Raw genomic sequence first — 13,447 nt, 5'->3', positions numbered from 1 at the left:
TGCTCCTTGGACGGTAGCTTGGCTGCCCCACCCTCCTTTCTCCTCTCACTGTCTCTCTTGGATTTTCCACCTGGCTCCATCCTGCCCTGCCACAGGCCCATGCAGCTTTATTTATTAGCCAATGGTGGCAACACATATTCACAGCATACAGTAAAACATCCCACGGCACACAGCACCCTTAGAAGTATATTACTTGAAGGAATGATAGAACTCAGGTCTTTATCCTATTTTTATTTCACTGGTTTCATTAAATATTATGATCCTTACTTTTATATTTAAATATCTATATTACAGTATTATGCAAATTATAACCTTTCAAATTACACAAACTTATGCTGAAGTATCTCGGCTGTCAATTAAAAAACACAAGAGAAGGTACAGGCTTCTAGAATTCTCTTAGCAAATACTTGAACACGAGTTTGAAGACATTCACTACAAAGAACTTGTCGCTCACCTAAGTACGTCCGATTGTCATGTACATTGTTTACTATCAATTAGTCACTATTATGACCCAAATGCTCATTGACAACAGACAGGAAATATAAATTATAGTACAGTCACACAGTGAAATGATGTAACTAGCAGTGAAAACATGAGGAAGACCACAATGTATCAAAAGAGATAAATTTCAAAACAGTGTTTGATAAGCAGGCAAGTGGCTATCAAATGGTATTGTTTATATAAGAAAGTAAAACCTTAAGTACAAATGGGCAACATACACACAGTACTCACATCTCTATCAATCCATGTGTACTGCAAAAGTAGAAAGATATGAGGCTGGAAGATATGAGGCTGGAAGATGACTTGGTGGTTAAGAGCACATACTGCTTTTCCAAAGGACCCAGGTTCAATTCCCTGCACAAATGTCAGGCAGCTCACAATGACCTGTAACTCCAGCTCCAGGGGATCCAAATCCTTCTTTCCGTCCCTACAGGCACTGAACTTGTACACAAAGCCACCCGCATAATTAAAAAGTAATAACAAAATTAAATGTTTTAATAAAAACCAAAAACATGTTAAGAGAATGATCAGGGGGCAACAGGCACCTGATGCATGAGTGAACTCCAGGTCATCTGTGGCTGGGAGTTCTTGTATTATAGGAGACTGTCATTGAGAAAAGAAACGTGAAGTTTCAGGTAGAAGAAAGTGGTGTGTTTGTGGTTACATGGACTACATCATAGAGTTACTTCCCCACGGGAGAATATCCTCAGAATGGGGGTCAGCCAGAAGGGAATCACGATCCACCATGCTTACTTATTTGAAATTTCCCCAAGAGCTTCCAACATGATACACTTCAAACTTTGGTTTGTTCCCATATCTGCCAACATTAGGTGCAGATGAAGATGTAGAACTCTCTGCTCCTTCTCTAGCACCATGAAGGTAATAGACTAAACCTCTAAAACTGTAAGCCAGCCTGAATTGAATCTCTTCCTTTATAAGAGCTGCCCTGTCAAGGTGTCTCTTCACAGCAACAGAAATACTGAGACAACACCCAAACTCAATTCATCTCCCCCCTCAACCCTCCTTTAGAGGTATTCAAATGTCTGAGACCTGCGCCATCCTGCTGGGCAGGAGGGAATGTGAGCGGGGAGGTCAGAGTGGAGTAAGAGTGTCTGTCACCAACTGCAGTGGAAACCTCGGTTGTAAACTTCCAAAATTAAAAAAAACTTATCTAAACACACGGCTGGGGCCTTTCCTCAGACCTGGGAGTGGGGTAGGTGGGTGCGGGGGTAGGGTAGAGGGATGAGGCAGGTTCTGAATCTTCAAACTAGACCCACTCCTGGGATGACAAAGGGATATGTATATCTATCTGTGAGGGGGGGGTGTAGGGGGGTGTGGGAGAAAATCTGAGGACTATATAGCTAGCTGGGTTGGTGGGTATTTGTGTGGACACTTACATTGTTTACGGATGCTTATACATGTGGAACACTGAAGATAGGCAGAGAACCTTTAGTGTGCACATCCTAAAGTGTGCAGGGAACCAGCCTATGGAGAGAGAGACCTGTAGAAATGACTTGGAAAGAGCTATTTGGTCTTGATGCAGACAGAGCACATGACTAGCTCCTGAGGCGGCTGTCAGTCATCCAAGGTCAAGCTCATCTGGCCTCCTAATTGGGGCTGGCGGTTCACCTCGCTCCCTTGCATTTGAAAACACACGCAGCGAATGTGTCTGTTCTCTTAGAATTTCAGAAAAGACCGCTAGGAGAAAGGGCAACCAGCTTTATCAAGACAAAAGAAGTCACTATCACCAAGCGGGACTCTGCCACCACATGTCACTTCGCATCAGCTGGCACATGTCACTGAATGACACAGAAAGCCGCACCTGCCATCCCCGCATGCAGCACATCCAAGTCTTTCTGTACAGTGCTTCACTGGTGCCAGATTTCCTTTATGAACCACTGTGCCCAGAGGCCAGGGAGGCCTCCTTCCTGGGGCTGGAAAAAGTGAAGGGAGACTCCTGTTGAAAATAGGCCCTGCACTCTTCCCATCTACCACGTTCCTCCCCAGATACCTGTTTCCTGGGGACACTGCGGGAGGTGTCCGAAAGCCACAGGTAGCCGTGTGTGTGTGTGTGTGTGTGTGTGTGTGTGTGTGTGTGTGTGTGTGTAGAAGAGAGAAAAAGAGAGAGAAGAGAAGAAGAAGAGAGAGAAAGTTATAACAATTTCTGCCTACTGGAAATGGACGGTATGATGAGAGACGACAGCTGAAATCTTTCTACTGTGCTTTAATGCACTGCTACAGAGAACATGGTATGCGTGTGTGGGTGGGTGGGGGTGCCTTGTGCCTTTTGGTGGTACCTCAGAGCACTTTAAAACAGTAAGAATGATAAAACTTTAGGGCTGAATGTGACCTCAGAGACAGCCTAGTCTAAAATTCCAATTTACAAGTGGGCAAAAGCGGCAGCGTGAGCCGGGAGGCACACAGTGAGCTGCAGGAAGAGTCGAGGAAGAATTCAAGTCCTTCCATAGCAGCTAAACCAAAACAGTGCCTGGTAGTAAAGGTAACAGCCCCTTAACCAGAGTCCTGGAGCTAAACCCAAGTCTGACCCCTGAAACCAGGAGCCCCTAGACAAAGCCTTCAACCCCAGGTGCCTCTCTGTCTCCCCATCTACTAAATGAACACACAATAATAACAGTCCACACCACCTCAGGCTACTCCCAAGGTTAAGTGAGAGGACACAAGCAGGGCTCACAGAGAGCACCCCAGCTGCCCATGGCTGCCGCTTTGATTGCTAAACAGGTCATTTGCTTTTTCCACCCCACCAAGACTCTCACTACCCCAAAACTACTTCAGAAGAGTTTCACTAGGGTAGGGAGGGGCGCATATTGACAGCCTTGTAAATATAAAACGATCATTTCCATATGATGGCTTTTGTAAAATAATTAGCTTTGATCTTAAGAAAAAGAATCATTAAACAGGAGGAGGAAGCTGATTTGAGGGCCTGGAGAGATTGGGGAGAGAGAGGAGCTGGCAGGGCAAGAAACAGACACGGGACGAAAACACATCTATCTGTAGTCCCACGGGATCAGTTCTTAACGTGATTCAAATTACACTTCAAATGCTTAATTTTTTTCAGAAAAAAAAAAGATGTTCTAATAACATGGAGACACAAAGGCTCCAAGGACTGCTTTTCACAACCATACAAGGGACCAGCTGGCTACCTACAACATGACACATACCCTGCTAGCTTGTGGAGGCAGGGGGATGCATGTGTGTGAGTCCTCACCAGACAGTGGATTAACTTTCTCCAACATCAGGCACATCTTAATACACACATCCAGGATGTTCCTGTAAGCCAGGGCCACTGTCATGTTGCAGAAATAATAGCAAATTAATAAGGATCTTGACATGCCTGAGACTACGTGGGGTTTGACAATGAAGTCATTACTCCTTATCTCCCTGCATTCCAAGAAGGCAAGAAATAGCATCACAATAAAAAAAATGTTTCATAACAGTTGATTAGAAAATATGGCCTGCAGAAAACCAAGTTCTTCCACATTGTCGCGCTTCCACATTAAAAATCCAAATATATTAGAAGGGAGGATTTTTTCAGACCCCCACAGCTTGAACACAAAGGATCACATTAATAAGATACAATTTAGATTTGCATATTTTAATAAGCTAGGGATCAAAGGGAGCACATAGCTGAAGGGGTGATGAATTGTGCGCATACAAACTGCTCACTCAAGAAAAAAGGTGTGTCTCCCCTGCAAGACACCTAGAATCTGAACAAGAGACAATTAACACATGGTTGGTGCTTAACAATATCCAAATGTTTTGGATAGGTATCCTATGATTTTACCTGTTAAACAACCAATTCCAAGAGGGTCAGTGAAGCTACCAGAGAAGAAATGACCCTCCGATTCTTCTTCTTATATCCATCTCTAGGTCTGTAACAACAATGCCTGGTCTCTTCATTCCTGGGGGAGGGGAGGGGAGTGTAGTATAGGAGTGGGATTCACTATTTACTGACAAATTACCATTAGAAACAGACCCACTATTGGCCCCAGAGGCCAAGAGACACTGACACAGAAGACTCCTTTTTGTCACATTCATAAAATGACTTCTCTGAGTGGCAGATGTGGTCACAGCCGTCTAGAAGCTCTTGTCTTTGCTTCTATTTACTGGGCACTTCCTGTGTGCTCACTACGTATCAGCTCGGCATGTTGCGCATGTGATCTCCACCTCAAGGGTGAAGGTGGGCTGGGATGTAGCTCTGTTAGTAGAAGGCTTGTCTGACATACCTGAGCTCTGGTTTGATCCCCCAGCACCATGTACGCTGGGCATGGCTCACACTTGTAATCCCCAGTAGCTGGGATGTGGAGACTGGAGGATCAGGAGTTTAAAGGCATCCTCAGCTACATAATCTACCAGATCTGAGATCAAGGGCATCCTGGGACAGATGAAATCCTGTCTCAAAACTAACTGACTGACTCACTAACTAAGGCTAGAAAGGATCAGTAGCAGGGCTGGGACTTGAACCTAAGCAGATGAAACCCAGAGTCAAACCTCGTCTGTTGCCTCTCTCAAGGCCCAGTTACTCATCTGCTTACTCCTTGTGTCTCCGGAAGGTGCCTCCTCCACCCTAGCCCACCACATGCAGGCTATCTCAAAAGTTGTGTTAGGGTCTTCATCCTTCAGCTCTGACAAGCACACACATACACATGCAGGGGGAGCTGTGGGAGCCCTGAAGCACCGGCCCTGATGGGGTAGCAGTAACTGTTGAGGTACATGCCCCTGGGGCGTGGCCACTGGGGGTGGGTGGCTTAAGACCTGGGAGGCACATACGAGGCCCCTTCTTTACTACCTTGTGCTTTTGGATGCTGAGATGGACCAGGGCAGATCTCTACAGAGAACAGTGTTGGACCGTGCCTCACCCTTCCAGGATTCTGTGACAAATTCCTTTATTCTGTCTTGTGAGTTAACCCCCAAATGAATTCCTTTGATCATTAAGCAGGCTCCATGGATGGATGGCGATATAATCTCAACACACACACTCCCTCTAACATCGCACACTGCCACACTCATGTTCCTCACCCAAGGAATTCCTGACATCACGCATTTCTTCAGAGACTGTCCAGGTCAAGACTGTCAGTTTTCCTCGCTTAATCATACTCTCTGAGGTAAGGAACATGCAAACGTCTCTGAGGGATACACAGACCTTTCCCCACTGAGCCGTTACAGTCTACATCCCTGAGAGGCACATCTGATGAGCCTGGGACTACCAGCTGCATCCGTTGCATATTGTCTTCCAGAAATCTGGTGTTAGAAAGTCTCTCTGGACCGCTTACTCCCAGAATAGATACCCAGGCAAGGCCCCTTACAGGCCCCAGATGTGCTTTCTGCCTTCGGTTTCCATGGACACGTCTGGATTCTTATCCCGTCCTGTGAATTAAGCAACTTAAATCCGTTTCTTTCATCAGAAGCCATGAGAACACTGACTATGAAGCATTCCAAAGAGAAGCTTTGGAAGTTTCTATGACCTGAACTAAAGGTATGAGGAAAGCTCCTGGGATGGGGTGCTAGGGACTCTACACCTCCTATAAGGCCAAAAAGGAGAGATACCAACTACATCACAACCGCTGACTCATGGATGTAGCCCAGAATTATCAATATGACAGTGCAGCAGAAATCTCTGTCACGGGATAAAATGAGGTTTAAGAATGGTAACAACAGATGCACCATGAAGGTGAGAAGCTGCAAACTCCCAAGATGGGGAGAAAGGGTGGGAACATCTGGTATTGGCAAATGCCACTACCAGGCTGAGGCCAGGACCATCCGGTGTAGCTGGAGTTTTCTCCAGTCCTGCCTGGCCTACAGTCAGGACAAATCTCTCTCACCTGCCAGTTCCGCAGCCGCTTAGACACAACTGAGTAAACACACAGAGACTTGTATTGCTTACAAACTGTATGGCCGTGGCAGGCTTCTTGTTATCTAGTTCTTATATCTTAAATTAACCCATTTCTATTAGTCTATAAGTTGCCACATGGCTCGTGGCTTACTGGTATCTTAACATCTTCTCATCATGGCGGCTGGCAGTGTCTCTCTGACTCAGCCTTCCACTTCCCAGAATTCTCCTCTCTCCTCCCACTGGCTAATTAGTGCTTTTTTCATTAACCAATCAGAGCAACACATTTAACATACAGAACATCCCACCCACAGCAGTCTGGACAGAGAGAAAAGGTGGTAAGAAAGAGGATGTACACACTCCTTAGGGACCTGGGAGTTTGGGGCTGAGGTCCAGGTGGCTGAGGCTAAGAACAAATGATCAACCATTTATTTGCTTGCTGGACATCCACTTACTTGTTTGTACAGGCTCAAGCAGTGAAGCCTGCAATTTAGAGTCTATTGCAGGTGAGAGAGAAGCAAGGCAGGCAATCAACTGCACAGAATTTACTGTACAAAGGGAATAATCTAAGAATAAGGGGCCATGTAGACAATACTGCTGGGCTACAGACAGTCAGAGGGGTGCTGAGAGCCAAGTCCACCCTGCCTGGGGCACAGGAAGGCTTGCTTGTTTGAGACACAAGAAAGGAGGCCATTATGTCTGCCCCACAGCAGGAAAGTGTTACTCCGGGAGGAGGGAGAGTCTTCTGAGGGCCAGACCACTCTCAAACTCCTCAGGGGCCAAAGGAGCTTTGGTGTCACCTTAAGTGCAGGGCAAATCACTGAAGGGTTCCCAGTGGAGAGGTGACACCATGCGGTTCGTTTTGCAGTGGCCACTTCATCTATGGGTGAAGAGCAAGTGGGTGTGGAGACGCGTGGTTCAGAGAGGGAGCAGGGGCACCAGCGTGGAGGTGTAATCAGAGCAGTCCCTTCACCTGACATTCTAAACGCCCCCCTTGAACAACATGCATACCCGCTCGGCAGCAGTTTGCTGGGATACACTGTGAGCACTGGGTTTCTTTCCTTTTTTAATTTTTTGGTGATTTCAAAACCCATGCACATGAATTTGCCATCATAACCACAAGGTGATGTGACACTGTGGTCTTCTCAGCATCATTTATGCTTATGTTTGTTTCTGCTACATTAGATTCACTCAACTAATGACATCTGAGCATTCAGCAATTGCATCTTAGGGACTTTACTAATAACTCTTCCATGTTTTAACCCCTCCCCGCCCCCGTCAGTATGTTATAAACTTGGTTTCATTAATTTTTCCAAATAATCCATCTGCACCTATTTATCCAATAATCCTATTTCCACCTATCCACTCATCCACCCACCCAGCCATGTATCTACACTCCCCTCATCCATCCATATATCCATCCATACATAGATGTATGCATGCATCTACTCATCCATCCATGCATCTCTCAGCCCATCCATCCATTGAGCAAGTCAATGTTCTAATCATCCCTCCTTATTGAATCCATTTTACATGTTAGAAATAGGCCCAGGACACTTAAGTGATTTGTGTAACACTGCAGAACCGCCATCTGTGACAGCCTAGTGCCAGGAAAGCAAGTTTAGAAGTTGGACACAAAACTCCTTAGAAGATGCAGAGACATAGTGAGCCTGAGTCACTGGACACTTTACTGATGCCCTTTCCAGGCACCAGGCTACCACTTCATCACCTTGCCTCCCCTTATGTCTTTCTGGAACTTCCAGAGAAGAAGGAGGTTTGTATAGATGAGGACCAGGAGAGATGTGCACAGTGAATGACCTCTCATGGATACCTGACCAAGGTCAGGGTTAGACTCAGTGTCCTTGCCTTTGAATACCATCAGGCTTTGTCAAATGATTCCAACAACAGTTCTTGACTGGTTACTGCTACCTACTAAATCCCTTTAGATACTTCTTTGGATGACTTTTAATTACTGCAGAGTTGTTTAAAAAGTTGTGATCCTACCAACTGTAAGATTAAATAACATGGCTTTAGAAAATGGGGAGGTATGTGTTCTGTATCCTTGGGTTGAATCTGTGGATTCAATCAACTAAGGATGGAAAATATTAAGAAAAAAATGTATTCTGTCTCAACATCTACACACTTTATCATATCATTATTCCCTAAACAATACAATACAACCATTATTTACACAGTATTTATATTGTGTTAGGTATTATAAGATGATTGACAGTATGAGGAAGTGTGTAAGTCCTATGCAAGTTCAATATCACTGTAAATGTAACACTTGTACACGCTCTGTTCTGGGTTCCTGTAGGAGATCCTAGAACTTACGTGGAGGAACAGCTGTATAATGAGCCAGGGGAGGCAAAAACACCTCCAATAAAATGTATCATTGGTGTAAGGGAAAACTCAGAAATTGGACTGCGTTAAGTAAACAAACTTCTGCTGATCAAATGATAACATTTAAACAGCAAAAAGCAAGCTACTGTGTGGGTGGAGATGTTTGTAATACATTCATCTGACAAAAGATTTTCTGAACATTCTATGAATCAATCAGAGAGAGAGAGAAAAAAAAAAAAAAAAAAAAAGACAGCAACCCAGCAGAAGAGCAGGTAAAACCAGACATGCACTCACAAGAAAGAACATACAAGTAGTTTTGACGAGAAAAACAGAAAGTGGAGCCGTGCTCAGCATCATCAGCCCTTGGGGACATGTGTTGTAAAAGCGCCAGGGAGCCATGGCAGCCCCTCCAAGATGGCTATAATAGAGTCAGTGAAAGAAAACATGGGTGAGAACACAGATCACCCACAGCACACACACAGCCTGGCTGGGAGCGAGAGGGAGCATCAGCCTCCTGGGAAACAAAAACACAAAACTCCTTAACTACTAGCACTAAGCTGGATACAAACATATGACCTTGTAAATGTAGCTAGATGAAGTGTGTGTGCGCGTGCATGTGCGCATGTGCGTGTGTGTATGTGTGTGCGTGCGTGCTCGCGTGCGCACGCACACCCAGGTATCTATGTGTGCATGTGTGTGTATGTTGTGCACATATGAGCAACAGACACATAAACGGATCTTCATTGCTGTAGTATTTGTAACCTAGATAAGATATAGAGCCCAACAACTATAATGCTGATAACTGTGTTGTCATATGATAGTCACAACAATAAAAATCAACAAACTGCTGTTCCACATAACAATAAAGGCAAGCCCTATGAGCATAATATTAAACAGAGCAGTCAACTCCAGAAAGTTCATAGTATATGACTTCCTTCATACGGAGTTCAAAGAAGGCAAATCTAATCTATGCTGATAGAAGACACATGGTGGCCAACTCTGAGGGTACACTAGAAAAGAAGGGGCCTTTTGAATCCCAGGAGCTCTTTAATTCTTGACTGGGTGGTTTGCACAGAGCTATGTTCACTGTTTAAATTTGTTTTCTATTAGTGTGCTCTTTGTACACGTCCAGGGTTATCGAGGGATTTCTCAGGCATCTACAGCAGACTGTGAGCTCGCTTTTGCTGTGTACCACGATCCGTTTACTGTTCTGTGAGCTTCACCCCAAGCTTCCTTCCACCACAGCAGCGGTTCCTCACATCTTCATCACAAGTGCTTACTGAGCACTAACACACAAGACATGTCAGACTGGAACACAGAAAGGACGTGACTTTGTGTAAGATGAGGGCATCCCTGTCTGAGGTGACCACCCAGATTTAGAGTCCCTGGCCTTTGTACTGTTCCACACACAGAACAGGCCATTTCAAAGCAACCCTGCTGAGAGTTGTTCAGGGAACATGAATACAGTGGCTTGAATCTCTTTTTGGAGTGTTCACACACTACATATAGTAAGTTAAAGCGCTGGTTATTTTGAAATATAATTACTTTAAATGTAATGCTATTGTTAATCACTTCTCAGGACGTCTGTGTGCCACCAGAATCATTTGATCTCATTCCTGTATCAGTGACTGGCGTGGTGTGTTGTTCTTCCCATATTAAACATAGGATGTAGACACAACGCAGCTGACAACGGGCAGGACAGAGCACATTACTGGCAATCTCTGGCTCCCACACCACAGCAGCTGCCGGTGCTGCTGTAAGCATGGGGCTTCACTGTCCCTCTCCTCTTCAGCTTCTAGTGGACAAAGAGGTGAGGCAAATGACATGTACCGCCTGGGTAGATTCCCTTGATGAGAGTGATCTATTCAAGTCACCTGCAAACATCTAGAGAAGGTCCCCAGGGAAACAGGGAACTACCTCCCAGAGCACAGAACCTTACGAACATGGATGAATAAAACACGATCAAATAAAGGGCTGGGGAGACGGCTCAGCGGGTAGATACCTGCTATGGAAGCATGAGGACCTGAGTTCAATCCCTAGAGCCATGTAAAACAAAAAACAGGAATGAGTGGTGGCATGTGCTTATAATCCCAGGACTGAGGAGGCCGAGACAGGCAGAACCTGGAGGCTCCATAGTCAGCTTGCCTCACACATTTGCCAATTTCCAGGCCAGTGAGAAGCATGTCTCCAAAGCCCATGTGGATGACACCTGAGGAATGACAGCCAAGGCTGACCTCTGGTTTCCACACAGATGCTCAAGCATGTGTGCACATGCATGTGCACATGTACACACATACAAACACAGTAAAGTGATTTTATGTCATTCAGCTTCAGCAACTTTCCCCCTTCAGGAACAGTCAGATTCAGGGAAACAGCAATAAAGGCAAAGCCCAGGAGGGCACTGCTTCCCCAGAACCTCATGAAAAATGGAAGGTCTGGCTGTCAGAGAGACAACAGCCTGCTTCACAGGCACCCAGTCCTCACACTGGATACACACATGCTGGAGCCGCAGGCTGAGCCAGAGACACAGAGGTTTACCGGAGCTGTTAAAAACAGATGGGTGTGAAGACTTGCTCTGGGTGGTGAATCTGGCAGGTTGGCAGGAGAAAACTCTCTATTGAAAAAGGTTCTGCAGACACCTACTTTAAAAAAAAAAAAAAAGCAAACAAGAAGTCTGCCATCCCATGTATGCCTGAGTGTTCCATACTGTCAGCCTCACGTGCAGCAGGTACCAAATGAGATGCTATTCCAATCCATCAACCAATCAGCTTTCCTCACCCCTGCAAGAAGGAAGAGGCCCTCACACCAGACCAAGGGCACAGAGTGTACCACTAAAAACAGGGACTCAAGCCATAGACGGATGCCCTACTCCTGGTCTCATGGTCCATGGGGAAGGACAACAAAAGAATATTCCTTCTAATGAGAATAATCTGTCACTCCTGCATCAATCTGATTGATGTAATGGGACCATTGCAAGAGAGGAAATTACAGGTCATTAGGAGCCATTTCAAATGAAGTTAGGGGTTAGATGGTTTTCTTCAGCTTTCCCAAGAATTCACCCGGAATTTTATTTTGTATGTCTCCTTCTGAGGGTAAGTGGAGGCCTGCATGTTGGAAGAACAAGAGCCATCCTTTGTTCCTCAACTCAGCCACACATTCCCACCCCCACTCTCCATCCACACCTCCCTGCAACATGGCACTTAGGTTTGATCCAACATGAATGCCATTCCTGTCCATTCTTTATTTATTTTCTTCACTGATAAAAACAAACAGCCCAATTTCAGGTTGTTTATGAAACAGTTTGATGATCTGATTCCAATTAGACGGTGAAGAACTACAATAAAAGGAAACTATAAATCATGTTACTGTCTGTTTTTGGGGCTAACAAAAGCAGCCAATGGAAAGGTTAAGTTGATGGTCCGTGTTTAATCTGTGCTATTGTGGAAGTAAAACCCAATTAGAGATGGTATTTCACTGGAGGCTCTCACTGCTCCCCTTTGTTCTTTAATTGGAATTGTACCTATTGTGTTTCCAAACTAGGGGGCGGGGTCATTAGCTCTTCCCTCAGTGTGGTGCAAGGGGCACCCTCTTGATAAACGTAATATCACCAATGCACCAATACCTGCTAATTATAGCCAGCCTGCCTCCCACAGCCAGTTTTTTCCTTCGGAGTTTAGGAGCTGGGCTGTCTTCAGATAATCAGGCCATGATGGACTCAACTGTAACCAGCTTTGCTCTCCCACGAAGGATGAGTAAGGAGGGAGCTCAAAGAAAAGGTGTTTTCAGACATTTACACTGTCAAAGGAAGTTTCGTCCAAACGGGTCCTCGGTGCTAGCCTTCCAATCATCCTGTGTGAGCGCACACAAAGTTCTTCAGTCAACTCGAACTTAGATCACCCTCCTTATGAATTTCAAAGTCAGATTTGAGTGACTTCCTCTAAGGTTGAACACCTTAACACTGCTGGAGCTGGGTATGGAATGCACAGGAGGGGCAGTATGCCACAAACAAATGTCACCTTTCTAAACTACCACCGGGCTGTGCTCCGAAGGCCCTGTGTGCTGGCAGTCTAGGTGACCCCGAGGTGGGAGGCGACTTTCCTCTCTTCTCTCTTGCTTCCTGTGGACCTGTGCCTTCCAGCCTCTGGGAAGGGGTCAGAGTTCTGCTCATTCGCGCCTTCATGCTTCAGAGCACACTGCCTCTACGCCTTGAGCTCTGCTTGTCCTTCTAGTGATTTTCTACCCATCCCTGAAGAACACCACTGCCTGCCAGTCGAGGCCATTCTTCCCTCTCCTCCAGTAAGGTGCCTCCTCTTCTTCCTCCTCTCTGACGCTCTTCCTCATCCTCCTCACCTTGCTACAGCCTCTGCACCACACCACCATAGTGCCAGTGTTTTGTGGGGTAGCATGGGTTACCCCATAGGCCTGTTCGTGCTACAGAACCACCTCAATGAACTTTACATCCCTGCTGTCATGGGCTACGGACGTCAGCACAGGGAAGGGATGGGAGCAGTGAGCAAATGCACAAACAATTGGTGAATGAGTGGACAGCCCACTTCACCTTGAATCTCAGAGCTAGCAACGGGGGCATCTTTGACATGCGCAACAGACCCTGATTTCATAGAAACGACTCAGTCTGAGCACAGTCTTCTACTCTGTGCTCACTTTTTTGATGACTCAGAAAGATTTCCTTATAATCTCTTTTCTGCATTATTCCCACTGTCTAGTCCTACTGGTAAATGGCCTGCTGTCCCCACA

The 13,447-nt window shown here is 45.6% G+C and overlaps 1 protein-coding gene across 4 annotated transcripts in view; it reads right to left on the bottom strand.

Moving 5' to 3' along the window:
* The window catches only part of Gfra1 (GDNF family receptor alpha 1), a 218,823-nt gene that overhangs the window by 87,225 nt on the left and 118,151 nt on the right, over positions 1-13,447 (bottom strand). The gene's annotated exons all lie outside the window — the stretch shown is intronic.

The sequence above is a fragment of the Peromyscus leucopus genome, chromosome 1, assembly GCF_004664715.2.
Source record: "Peromyscus leucopus breed LL Stock chromosome 1, UCI_PerLeu_2.1, whole genome shotgun sequence".
Classification (NCBI taxonomy): Eukaryota; Metazoa; Chordata; class Mammalia; order Rodentia; family Cricetidae; genus Peromyscus; species Peromyscus leucopus.
Note: the sequence above shows the minus strand (reverse complement) of the source record. Positions and strands in the feature narration are given on the sequence as shown.